Source organism: Phoca vitulina, unplaced genomic scaffold, assembly GCF_004348235.1.
Source record: "Phoca vitulina isolate PV1807 unplaced genomic scaffold, GSC_HSeal_1.0 scaffold21, whole genome shotgun sequence".
Classification (NCBI taxonomy): domain Eukaryota; kingdom Metazoa; phylum Chordata; class Mammalia; order Carnivora; family Phocidae; genus Phoca; species Phoca vitulina.
Genome location: NW_022589724.1, coordinates 23,757,845 through 23,771,494, shown reverse-complemented (window position 1 = coordinate 23,771,494; position 13,650 = coordinate 23,757,845). Strand labels below are relative to the sequence as shown.

At 40.9% G+C, this 13,650-nt stretch overlaps 1 protein-coding gene across 11 annotated transcripts in view; it reads right to left on the bottom strand.

The window, feature by feature from the left end:
• The window catches only part of GAPVD1 (GTPase activating protein and VPS9 domains 1), a 74,462-nt gene extending 61,759 nt beyond the window's left edge, over nucleotides 1-12,703 (bottom strand). For 6 of the 11 annotated variants that reach the window (XR_004301120.1, XM_032418238.1, XM_032418246.1 and 3 more), the window contains exons 1-2: nucleotides 12,410-12,702; nucleotides 4,730-4,777 (exon numbers count right to left, since the gene is read on the bottom strand). The gene's annotated coding sequence lies outside the window, so the exon portion shown is untranslated. Of the gene's footprint in view, nucleotides 1-2,065; nucleotides 2,336-4,729; nucleotides 4,778-12,409 lie in introns of those variants that run through there. The other 5 variants (XM_032418244.1, XM_032418242.1, XM_032418240.1 and 2 more) reach the window with 4 other exon arrangements.
• Nucleotides 12,704-13,650: the final 947 nt, after the last annotated feature.

Sequence of the window (13,650 nt, the reverse complement as noted above, 5' to 3'; positions counted from 1 at the left end):
GTTAAGCTTGGATTTTATTATACAACTAAACTGAGAGAATATCAAAACCTGGACAGTAAAAGAAAAAAAAAACCTGGACAGCAAATATGCATTACTTCGTAAATACTAATGTATCTTCACCTGTTTCAGTTCAAAAATCTTGACTTTTTAAAATCTTACTTGAAACCATTACTAATGTAACTGGCAGTATTAAACAAGATTGAGTTTGAAAGACACTAAGTGAGTTATGGCACACTTCTGCCATCGAATACTACACAATGATTAAGGAGACAGAGGTACACAGAAAGTTGTCCATCATCTACCATTACATGCAAAAAGCACAGCGCAGGACAATACACATGGTAAGACCCCAGAGGCAGCTAAAACACATCACTTGAGCAAGACTACCTGGACTCAAATCTCAGCTCTGCCACTCACTAGTCTTTGGTAATTACTTCTCCTTGCCTCACTTTTTTCATCTGCAAATGGATATAAAATAGAATCTAATTCATAAGGTATGTTCACAGGGCTGTGAATATTTAACAAGTTAATATACCTAGGGGCGCCTGGGTGGCTCAGTTGGTTAAATGGCCAACTCTTGATTTTGGCTTAGGTCATGATCGCAGGGATGTGAGATCGAGCCCTATGTCAGGCTCCGCGCTGGGCATGGAACATGCTTAGAATTCTCTCTCAGCTTTTCCCTCTGTCCCTCCCCCCTCAAAACAACAACAACAACAACAACAAGTTAATATATGTAAAGCACTATGCAAGCACAAGCGTTAACTATAATTTCTGGGAAAAAAACCAACACAAAACCCAAAATGTATAGTATGTGCATGTATATGTGGGGAAGAAAAGCTTTCATTTTTTGCATTTTTTTAAAGTTTATATTTATTTTTTTTAGTAATCTCTATACCCAACATGGGGCTCAAACTCAGAACCCTGTGATAAAGAGTCACATGCTCTTCTGACTGAGCGAGCCAGGCACCCCTTTTCTGCATTGTTTTTAGGTTTTGTTTTGTTTTTTTAATTATTATATGTTATGTTAATCACCATACATTACATCCTTAGTTTTTGATGTAGTGTTCCATGATTCGTTGTTTGCGTATAACACCCAGTGCTCCAGTTTTTTGTTTTTTGTTTTTAAGATTTATTTATTTTAGAGACAGAGCGTGCACATGAGCAAGTGGGGGGCAGGGGCAGAGGGAGAGAGAATCCCAAGTCGACAGAACCCAATGCAGGGCTTGATCCCACAACCCCAAGATCACAAGCTGAGCCAAAACTGAGTTGGACGCTTAACTGACTGTGCCACTCAGGTGCCCCTTAAGTTTTTGGGGTTTGTTTTTGTTTTTGTTTTTTTTAAGATTTTATTTATTTGAGAGAGAGAGCACGCGCGCACATGAGCAGGGGGGAGGGGCAGATAGAGAGGGAGAAACAGACTCCCCTCTGAGCAGAGAGCCCGATGCGGGGCTCATTCCCAGGACCCTGAGATCATGACCTGGGCTGAAGGCAGACGCTTAACCAACTGAGCCACCCAGGCACCCAGCTGTTGTTGTTGTTTTAAATAAAGAACATTACTTTAGTAATTTAAAAAAATGAGAACATAATAAAAACTCGGCACTAAGACCCCCCCTGCTGAAAGATTTGCTAGTGCAATTACTTAAACACTCAGGACCAGACAAATTCTGTGAATAATTATATATTAAAACTGTGAAAGTTTTCAAGTGCAACAAAAAGGACAGTACTTCTGGACACAGTTCAACAATAACAAGCTACACACCAAAAAGCAGAACTACAACGGCTTTAAAATTACGTCCTTTGATTTCCCAGAAGCAATAAATTATACAAAAATATGTACCCAATCTAGAAATGGATATCAGGAACTTTCACAATTAGATAAATCTCCATTAATTTTATTAGTCTGAAATTAAATACCACCAAATCTAATTTCCTCTTATTCAACAATCTCTAATGACAACTCACTAAGACATATATAAATCTGGAGTTCAAGATAAACCAAATGATTTTTTAAAAACCTAAAATCCTTAGAACCCTTTGAGAATTTCTGAGAGGAAGATTTCACCACCTCACATGCTTTCAGGAAGCTTCGGTCCCTTGGATAAACATAGCTTCCTCCATAAATACAGCGAGTGTATGAAACCACCAGAGAGCAGAGCAGAAAGAGAACTTGAAGCTTCAGCTGCATTTCTGCTGAGCTGTAATACTGGTAAAGCCTGTTTCAAGATCCAAGATCCACCCTAAAAATTAAGGGAGGTATATGAACAGCAGGCTGTCATGTTCATTTTATCATATTTACCAGAATGGTATCTCATAAAATTATAAATATTATCAAACTTCAAGAAGCATTATTATCATTGAAGGAAACTCCTTTATTTACAAATAAATAAATAAATAGCAAATAAATCTAATTAGTTTAAATAGCTTTTCAAAAAGAATCAATCATTAAGATGCCTCCATAGAATTACGAAATTCCTAATTTTAACTAGTTTACATAATGCCTACAAAAAAAGAAAGAACTCAAAAATGCTAGTTATCATTATCATTAATGATGGAACAGAAACTTACTTACAAGGAGGCTTAACAGGTCACTTTTCACAGAATCCAAGTTGGCCCATCACAACCTTGAATAGTCAGATATTAATAAACACTTGGTTTTAGAGGACTCAAAGACTCCTTGGGTTCTAAAGGAGGTACTAAAGATGAAATAATTCTGCAAAAAGAATTCACCTAGTCTTTCCTAAGCTTTTCAATACAGAAATCTGTATTTGTAAACTTTTTGCAATTCTGCCTTGTGACTTTTAGACCTAATGTATTTTTGTCAGGTAGTCATGATTTACAAATAATGGAAGTAAAATCAATAGATGGGGTCAGAGTTTTGCATTAGAAAATGAAAGGAGACAGTTTAGAGTGGGTTAAAAATAGATGCGTTTAGGGGCACCTGGGTGGCTCAGTCGGCTAAGTGTCTGCCTTCAGCTCAAGTCATGATCCCAGGGGCCTGGGATCAAGCCCTGCACTGGGCTCTCTGCTCAGTGGGGAGTCGGCTTCTCCCTTTCTCTCTCCCTCTGCCTCTCCCCCTGCTCATGCCTATTCTCTCTCTCTCTCCCAAATAAATAAAATCTTAAAAAACAAAAGATGAGTTTAGCCTAAGTCCTAAAAACTTTAAAAATACATGTATTTGGATAAAATTAAGACTGCTTAGGAAGATAATTTGACTCTGATTCTGTAAAAAGAGAAATAGGCTAATATCCCTTGATTAATTCTTTTGTCCTTTAAATTTTCCAGTTTTAATCCTTTCAAAGATTCACATAAAATAAACTGGAAACATAAATTAATAAGTAAAAAAATAAGGAAGAACTAAACATGTTTGACGACACGCTTCCCACTAGTGTCTAGCGTGGGTGTACTGGCATTATAAGGGAGCAAGACCAAGCAAACATCTTTTCGGACAGAAAGATTAATGAGCAGACATCTTGCCTGCTTTTACAGTTACAACAGTAGACTTAAAGCCTTATATTTTAAAAACAGCATACAAAAAAATATACAAAGATAATTTTGGCTTTATATATATACACATATATATATAATTACACTGTTAGCATTAAGCTATACTTTTCTTTTAAACATTTGCTTAACCATTCATTTATATATATTAAATACAACAACTTGAAGTATCAACAAACATTCACCACTTCTGACTTTTGCATTGCAGAGTTCAAAACTGGGTTTCAGGAGCACCTGGCTGGCTCAGTTGGAAGACCATGCAATTCCTGATCTCAAGGTCATAGGTTTGAGCCCCACACTGGGTGTACAGATATAAACTTAAAAAAAAAAGAACAAAAAAACCCTGGGTTTCAGCTTAGAAACCATGAAAAACTGCCCTACTGAAAATGTTTTTACAAAATCATAATACATATTGAAACATATTCCAAAAAATGAGAAATATATAGGTAAGTATAAAGAAAGAATTTTTTTTTTAAAGATTTTATTTATTTATTTGACAGAGAGAGAGACAGTGAGAGAGGGAACATAAGCAGGGGGGAGTGGGAGAGAGAGAAGCAGGCTCCCCACTGAGCAGGGAGCCCGATGCAGGGCTCAATCCCAGGATCCTGGGATCATGACCTGAGCCGAAGGCAGACACTTAACCGCCTGAGCCACCCAGGTGCCCTAAAGAAAGAAATTTTAATTACCTATAATTTAAAAACAAGAAGGGCGCCTGGCTGGCTCAGTCTGTAGACCACGCAACTCTGGATCTCAGGGCTGTAAGTTTGAGCCCCACATTGGGTGTGAAGCCTACTTAAAATTTTAAAAAAATAAATAACAAAAACAAAAAAAAATAAAAACAAGAAATCAAACAGCTCGGTGCCTAAAGCCTCTTCTAAAATGTGTACATGATATAGAAATCATTGATCTTAGTTCCTTTAAAAATGAAAATACCTTGATTAGGATTATTTAAGGAGCAAAAGCCACAAATAATTTCATGCAAACACAAGTTTGGGTAGTTGAGATGCAAAAAAATACATAATTGAAATCCTTCATGACTATGAAAAGATTAACTCCAGAGAAGGAATTATATGTAGTGAAAAAACAGAAGTTGAAGAGGAAAAAAAAATTAACCATTTGAGAAATTTTTTTCAAGTACTAGTCTTTCCACAGCAAGTAACAGAGATTCCACTTATATCAGCCTTTTACAAAAAAATAAAATTAAATTAAAAAATAAATCATACTTTACCTTGCAGAATCCTAGAGTAATGTAGAACCAACTCTATCCAATAAAATCCTAAAAAAAATTAAAAAAAAATTTTTTTTCAAATAAAGTGAAATGTCTTTTTATTAGGAATATATCCACTTTCCCTCTTCAGTTTTCTACAATAATTAGGGGTAATTTTTCCAAATGCCATTACGAGGCAGCATCACCTTGTAAGGTGGGAAGCACTCTGTGCCATCACTGGAAAGCAGCTCACAAAGTCACAGTGGAGCCAACTGGGTGAAGTGAGAAGTGACAGCACTGTGATAGTGGCCAAGAAGGCACCAGAAGACTAAGGCTTGTTTTAAAGTCAGGGATGTGGAACCAAGGTGGAAAAGAGTTAAAGAAGATTGAGAGCTGGAGTACCAAAAGATAACTAGCAATTACTAAACGAAAGCCACGTGCCTGATGCTTTTCATATGCTATTGTTATTAGTCAATCCTATCACCCCCACTTTACAGATGAGGAATCAGGTTTAGAAAAGTCAAATAACTTACTGCCTAACCACTCAGCTATCATGCAGCAGAGAATTCAAAACTAGATTTGTCTGACTTCACAGCCCCCACTCTTCATGCCCCTGCGCTGCCTCTCTGGCTCTTCTTCAGAATACTGACTTCAGGTTCCCTGTGAGCAATTTCACTGTAGTGAGCACTAGGAAGGGAGCGATACACCTGCAGGCAAATGATCACATACTATCATCTGGGTAGCCTCAATTTTTCAGTATTTCTTCATCTCAAGCTACCTTTACAATCTTTCCTCCCATTTTTCCATTTCACAGACCTAACACACTAGCCAGAAAAAGAAAAGAAAAAAAAGTAAAAAGACTTGGATATTCTATCTAATTTACAAATTCCTCTTCATTCCTCAGCTTATTCCTTCACCTGGAGCCCTTCTCCAATAGCCCTATAGCTAATTACATCTATGATGTTCAATCCCGTTCAAATGTCATCTCCTTCATCCAGCATTCCCTGATCTTCCACTCTCCCATTCAGTGGTAGTATCTCCAATCTAAATCTTCTTTACCCTTTATACTGGTACCTCTATAAACAACTCATGAGTCTGATAAAGTTTTAAAATAATCACTTCAGGGGCACGTGGGTGGCACAGTCGGTTAAGCCTCAGACTCTTGGTTTTGGCGCAGGTCATGGTCTCAGGGTTGTGAGATTGAGCCCCATGAATGTGTGGTGGTTTTGGTTTGAGCCTGCTGGGTTGGAAACCTACCTTCCACAGACTGTGGGACTCTGGCAAGTTACTTAACCTCTATGTGCTTCCGTTTCTTCTTTAAATAGGACCTACTACATAGGGTAGTTGTGAGGATTTTATAGGTCAGTGAAAGTAAGGCATCTAGCATGGTGCCAGGCACACTGCAGGAGCAGAATGCCTATTAGCCAGATACAGAATGTGTGTCCCTTCAGCTACTGAAGTGTAGCAGAACAAGTTTTTTTTTTTTTAATTTTATTTATTTATTTTAGAAAGAGAGAGGGAGGGCACCTGGTGGCTCAGTCGTTAAGCGGCTGCCTTCAGCTCAGGTCATGACCCCAGGGTCCTGGGATTGAGCCCCACATCGGGCTCCCTGGTCCCCGGGAAGCCTGCTTCTCCCTCTCCCACTCCCCCTGCTTGTGTTCCGTCTTTCGCTGTCTCTCTCTGTCAAATAAATAAATAAAATATTAAAAAAAAAAAAGAGGAAGAAGAAGGAGAGAGGGAGTGGGGAGAGGCAGAGGGGGAGGGAGAGGGAGAAAGAATCTGAAGCAGACTCCGCACTGAGCACAGAGCCCAATACTGTGAGGTCACGACCTGAGCTGAAACCAAGAGTTCAACGCATAACCAACTGAGCCACCCAGGTGCCCCAGAACAAGTTACTTTATGGATTGAATGCCCTGTGCACGGTGGTACACAAATATTTATTAGTGCTCTGCTAAACAATTTCACATTAGACTCTGAAACTTTGATATTTTGATATAAAAATATTTGATATGTTTGATATTTTGATATGGAAGATAGGTTGAAGAGTGTGAACTGAGAAATGAATAAATACATTAAGTATAAAATTCTGAGTATAGCCCCAACACATATTGCATGTATTATTACTCTGTGTGCAGGTTTAGAAGTCTATTGTCTTAAACTAGTGCTGGTGTTTTTTAAAGATTTATTTATTTGAGAGAGAGAGAGCACGCATGTGGCGGGGGGGGGAGGAGCAGAGGGAGAGGGAGAGAGAAACTCAAGCAGACTCCACACTGAGCATGAGCCCATCACTCAGCTGGATCTCCTAATCCTGGTATCATGACCTGAGCCAAACCAGAGTCAGACACTTAACCAACTGCGCCATCCAGGTGCTCCTTAAACCAGTGCTGTTTAAAACAAACATAATGGGGGGCGCCTGGGTGGCTCAGCCGTTAAGTGTCTGCCTTCGGCTCAGGTCGTGATCCCAGGGTCCTGGGATCGAGCCCCACATTGGGCTCCCTGCTCCACGGGAAGCCTGCTTTTCCCTCTCCCATTCCCCCTGCTTATGTTCCCTCTCTCACTGTGTCTCTCTCTGTCAAATAAATAAATAAAATCTTTAAAAAAAAAAAACATAATGTGATACGGCTGGGTGGCTCAGTCAGTTGAGCATCTGCCTTCGGCTCAGGTCATGATCCCAGGGTCCTGGGATTGAGCCCCACATCGGGCTCCCTGCTCAGTGGGGGGGGGTCTGCTTCTCCTTCTCCCTCTGCCTCCTCCCCACTGCTCACGTTCTGTCTCTGTCTCTCTCTAATAAATAAATCTTTTAAAAAGGGGAAAAAAGACTTTTTTACATTAAAAAAAATAAAAGAACGGGGCACCTGGGTGGTTGGTTGAGCGTTGAACTCTTGATTTTGGCTTAGGTATTGATCTCGGGGTTGTGGGATCAAGCCCCATATTGGGCTCCATGCTTAGCGGGGAGTCTGCTTGAGATTCTCTCCCTCTCCTCTCCCTCTGCCCTTCCTCCCGCACACCCAAGTGCATGCTCTCTCTCTCTAAAATAAATAATCTTAAATAAAATAAAATAAATCACTTCACTGATTACTTATTAATTACAAAGGAAAAAGGGTGCCTTTACAATATAAATCTAGTAGATACTACTTTATTCAAATAATCAAATTTATATCAATAATGAAACTGACATCTGGTGCCTCTGATGGGATACACTGAGACCTAAAATCCACTACACAGCATTCCAACCAAAAATGTTTAACCTGAATCTGATCATGCAGAAACATTCAGACAAATCCAAATTGAGGGGCATCCTACAAAACAACTGGTCTGGATACTTACGGTCATGAGAGACACCCTCCGCCCCGCCCCCTCCAAAAGGCTGGAAAACCAGTCCAGATTCAAGCAGGTAACTGAAAGCAATGCAAGCTCCTTAAATTAATCTTGGGTCAAACACAAAACCAAATATCTAAGGACAGTATTATTAGGACAACTGGGGAAATCTGAATAGGTACTCTGTGTTAAAGAATAATATTATATCCGTGTTAAATTTCTTGAAGGTGACAACTAAATTGCAAATATGCAGAAGAAAGTGTTTGTTCTTGGGAAATACACACCCGTATTTAGAGAGTAAAGTGTCCTGATGGTATCTATACCTAACTCCCATAGGGTTCAGCAAAAAATGTGTCTACTAGTGCATAAAGCAAACACAGCAAAATGTTAACAACTATGGAATCTAGATGAGAAGTACAAAGGTATTATTATACTACTGTTGCAACTCTTCTGTAGGCTTACAATTTTTCAGAGTTGGGAAACAATACTTAAAAGTTATGGAGTGGGGGAGGGTGCCTGGCTGGCTCAGTCACAGGAGCATGCAACTCCTGATCTCGGGGTCGAGAGTTCAAGCCCCACGTGGGTGTAGAAATTACTTTAAAAAAAAAAAAAGTTATGGGGCGCCTGGGTGGCTCAGTTGGTTAAGCAACTGCCTTCGGCTCAGGTCATGATCCTGGAGTCCCGGGATCGAGTCCCGCGTCGGGCTCCCTGCTCAGCAGGGAGTCTGCTTCTCCCTCTGACCCTCCCCCCTCTCATGCTCTCTCTCTCTCATTCTCTCTCTCAAATAAATAAATAAAAAATCTTTAAAAAAAAAAAAGTTAAAAAAAAAAGTTATGGATTCAAAACAACAAAATCAACAGAAAATAGGGAAAGGTGCAAAGATGACTTAGCACTTGTATTCTGCCTTCCAGAATTAACTGTTAACATCATCATAGTTGCTTTTCGTCTTTAAAGAAAACTTACGGTATCATCCCCTTTGCACCACCTCCACCCATTCTTATTGCCCTCTAGAAGTTGCAAAATTATGAGGTAAGGTATGCCCATTTTCAACTTTACTAAATAACTGAAAATGTTGTCCCTCAAGGCAGCTGTACCAATTTAAACTCCTACATCGTTTAGAATCTGTCCTACATAGAAACTGTCCCACCGCAGTTTCTAAATTACCATTTTCAGAGACATCTTCACTAACTTTGATACTGTCAGACATTAAAATTTTTTTATCAATCTGATGTGAAAAATTCAGTGTCATTTATACCAACCTAGGATCACAAAGTAAAAGAACCTTAGCAAAATAAGAACTTCATCTACAAACCCTTCCTTTTATCACATCATTGTAGAACGTTCAGGATAATCAAACCTACATGGCAGCAAGTACTAAGAATGATTAGTCCCCACATGAAACCAAATGCCCACGGAAGCACTGCATAATGTTTGGGAAATAATCTGTCTTTTAAAAAACGTAAGATGAAAAGGTTCAAATTCAACCCAGCAAACATAATACTATTTGTAAGATTTTAAAAAACAGATATTTTATTCCTAGAAATAAATAACCTAGCTCTTATAAATTAACTCATTTACTCATTCATCAAGTATTTACTGAGTACCTGTTACGTGCCAGCCACTATTCTAGCATTGTGGCAAAGACAAAGTCCCTATTCTCACAGAGCTAACATTCTAATGGGGAGACAAAAATTTACAAGACTAATATACAAATAATATGATATCAGATAAATACATGCTATTAAAAAAATAAAGGGGCAGGGACAAAGAATGACAAAGGAGACAGCGTAAGGACAAAGTACCAGGCAATCTCTCTCCAAGGCAGTGATTTCTGTCATATGGTGTGTTCAATTCAACATAAACTATTTCAGCACCAATATCTTTTCACAAAATACTCTTCTTCACTTTTCCATAGCCCCCTATATTTTTCCCAGAAAAAAAAAAGTTTGCTGTAGTGGTTTTTCCACTATTGCTATTTTTTTAGAGGGAAAAAAAAAAAATCATGACAGGTGCTTTACAAACAGTTGCAAATTTCAAGTCCCATATACTCTAAAAAAATGTTAACTGTGGGGCGCCTGGGTGGCTCAGTCATTAAGTGTCTGCCTTCGGCTCAGGTCGTGGTCCCAGGGTGCTGCTCAGCAGGAGGCCTGCTTCTCCCTCTCCCACTCCCCCTGCTTGTATTCCCTCTTTCACTCTCTGTCAAATAAATAAATAAAATCTTAAAAAAAAAAAATGTTAACTGTGATCTGTCAGTGAGAAGTCTGATGCCAAAATAAAACTGAACTGTAAGAATTTAAAATGGAATTTTGAGAAAATGATTTACTAATTCTCCCAACTCTATCACCTGCACGTTTACTTTCTATCATATATGAAAAGAATAATAGCAATAGGAAAATATATCTGAAGAGAGATCCTGTGGTTTTTACTTAAGGACAAAAATATTAGAATTTTGGGGCACCTGGGTGGCTCAGTTGGTTAAGCGTCTGCCTTGGGCTCAGATCATGATCCAAGGTCCTGGAATCAAGCCCCACATGGAACCCCACTTCCGCCGGACTCCCTGCTCAGCAGGAAGTCTGCTTCTCCTTCTGCCCCTTCCCCCCCCCTCATTCCCTCCCCCTCCAAATAAAAAAATAAAATCTTAAAAAAAAAAAAAAAAGAATATCCCCCTCTTTAAAAGCCACACTACCTACATGATTTAAAGAAGACCAGCACGCACTAAAATTTCCTTTCACAGGCTTACACAAGAGCTTAGAAGGCTTCAACCACTTAGAACTAGGCGGTGCCTTACTACAAAAATCTAAGGGCCAAATATTCACTTCCCTTTTTTCCTCAGATTATTTTGCTGATTCCCCTGAATGAGGCATCTGCAGTCTATCTTTCAAAATTATTACTCTGACCCAGCCAAATCGTCTTTTACTTCACTGTGTACAAAATTCCCTTTCATCTATACTATAATCCTATCTGCCTTGTCTTTTCTTAAAAAATAAATAAATAAAAAGATTCAAATATCCTTCCAGGCTGACTTATGGATCCCCAAACACTTCTACCTCAGGAGTTCTTAATCTTTTTGCACCATGGATCTTTTTGGTAGTCTGGTGAAGCCTATGGACTCTCTCTCAGATAGATTTTTATTTTTATTTTCTTGATTGTAATCTTGACACCCAACATGGGGCTGGAGCTCACGACACTGAGATCAAGAGTCACACACACTACCAACTGAGCCAACCAGGCGCCCCTCAGATTGCTTTTAAATACATAATTAAACATATGAAATTATGAAAGAAACCAATTATACGGAACTGTTATTTAAATATAGTGATTTGGTAATATATGTGCAGCTTTATCATCACATTAAATAACAAGATCTGTGTGTTTAATAATGCCATAAATTCAAAAAAATTATAAGCATAAGTGATATTCTGAGATATATGCAAAAACTGTAAACATGATACAAAAATATTTGTAATTTTTATTGGTGACAAAGTCACAGGCATTGCTAATTCCACTGTGGTTTGTTGCCTACATTCATAATTGAAGGAACGAATAAATTAGTTACCAGATAATAAAAATAGATGTGATTTTATCCCCATTCTAGTTCAAAAATCCCCTATATTCTGTCCACCAACTGGTGAATTCCCAGGTTAAAATACTTTCTAGTTCAAAGCTGTGCTCAAACTGACTTCTGTCACAAATTTTAAAATAAAAACAATGATTCCTCCTTTGGCCTAGCTCTCATCTGAACATACCACCATGCCTGTTTTTCCACAGACTTATACACAGAACACTGTTTATTTCTATGGTTTGCCTAGCCAGCACCCATTTAAATTTGACAGTCAATAAAAGGTGAAGTTGAAGGAAAGGAGATGGAAGCAACCAACAGTCCCTCACTTCCAAGACATCAACAGCAAGTGGAAAGATGCCAAGTATACTGTGTGTGTGTGTTTTTCCAAGGTGGGCTGCCCCTAGACCCATGAGTCCAGCTTGTCAAGAGTCCCCGAAGCATGACATCTTCACCAGCGACACTCAGAAGATATTCCACCTCCTTCTCGCCTCCTATGCTCAGTTCTCTACCTGCCAGGTCGCTCGCCTGGGGCCCCCACCCGAAGCCGCCCCGCCGTTCTCCGGTCCCTTCCCATCCCATCCCCCCGCTCCCGTCTGCCCCCGGCCGCCCTGGCCCCCGGGAGCCGCCACGTCTGTCCCCTGGGCCTAACCGTGTGTCCCCCTACCCCCACTTCCACCGACACGGGAGGGAAGGGCCCAGGGGGTCAGCTGGACTGGGTGGCCCGGCCATTAGGCGCAGGCTGCGGCCCTAGGCCAGACCAGCCCGGCCGCCAGGCAGCGAGCCGCGCACTTCGCGCGAGTTAACCGGAGACGCGCACTCACCACCGGGATCACACGGAGGAAGGCACCCAGGTCTCAACCGCACCGCCACTCGGCCTCGGAGCCGTCACCCTCGTCGCGAACTGCCACCACCGCCGCCGCCGCCGCCACTACTCGCTAGCTGGCTTTCCTGCGTCCTGCGGCGGCGCTGCCGCCACGCCATCGCGCGTGCGCGGCGCCGCGGGGGCCCCTGGGACTGGTGGTTCGCGCGGGCGGCCAGAGCGGTCCTTCCGCTTCAGCCAGCCCAGTCGGCCACCGGCTGGAGCGGTCGTGGGCGTCTGCGGTACCGCGAAGCGCCTTCCGGAAAATTGTTCCTCATCAGACGCGCGACCTCGCTTCCGCGTACGGTGCTGCCGGGTGTGAAAAACACTCCTGTGCAAGTACGTGTAAAGTAAAAGATTTAGCGCATTAGCATCTTCGGTAACAAGTGTCACTTGCCCAGGACACATCACTCGACTCACACACACGCGCACGCACAGACACACCACCCCCCCACCCTTTCTGTTAAAAGTTTCGCAAGTTGCCTTCAGGGGTATCTGGATTTTCAGTTTTAAACCTGATTTCCCAGTCCTCGTTTTATCTTTTTACTTACTGTAAATTTGACCATACAGTTTTTTAAGTTGACTGATTTATCTGATAAAATTTTATTTTACAAAAATAACTCAGGTATATTCAAATGTCAAGTTAACGGAGCTGAATAGTCATAGAAACTTCAGAATTGGAAGACACCTTAAAGGTCATTAGTCCAACTCCCGCCCGGGCAGGAATTCTCTCTTGTATCTTCCAGCCAGATGGTCTTCCAACTTTTTTTTTTTTTAAAGATTTTATTCATTTGAGATAGAGCGAGCAGGAGCAGAGGGAGAGGCAGAGGGAGAAGCCGACTCCCCGCTGAGCCAGGAGTCCGACATGGGGCTCCATCCCAGGACCCGGAGATCACGACCCCAGCGGAAGGCAGACGCTTAACCTCTGAGCCACCCAGGTGCCCCCGTCTTCCAACTTATATTTCCACAGTTCGAATTTCAGGGAGCTCACTATCTTAAGTGAGATAGCCCGCTCCACTGTTGGACAGCTCTAAAGGTTAGAAAGTTCTGCCTTCGGTGAAATCGGCTTCCCTTTACTTCCTTCCAGTGCTGTTAAGTTCTGATGCCTGGAGCAATATAAAATGTTTTCCATTTGACAGCCTTTCAAAAAATTGAAAACAACAATTATATCCTCCAACACTGGGAGTCTCCAGGCCAAAAAAA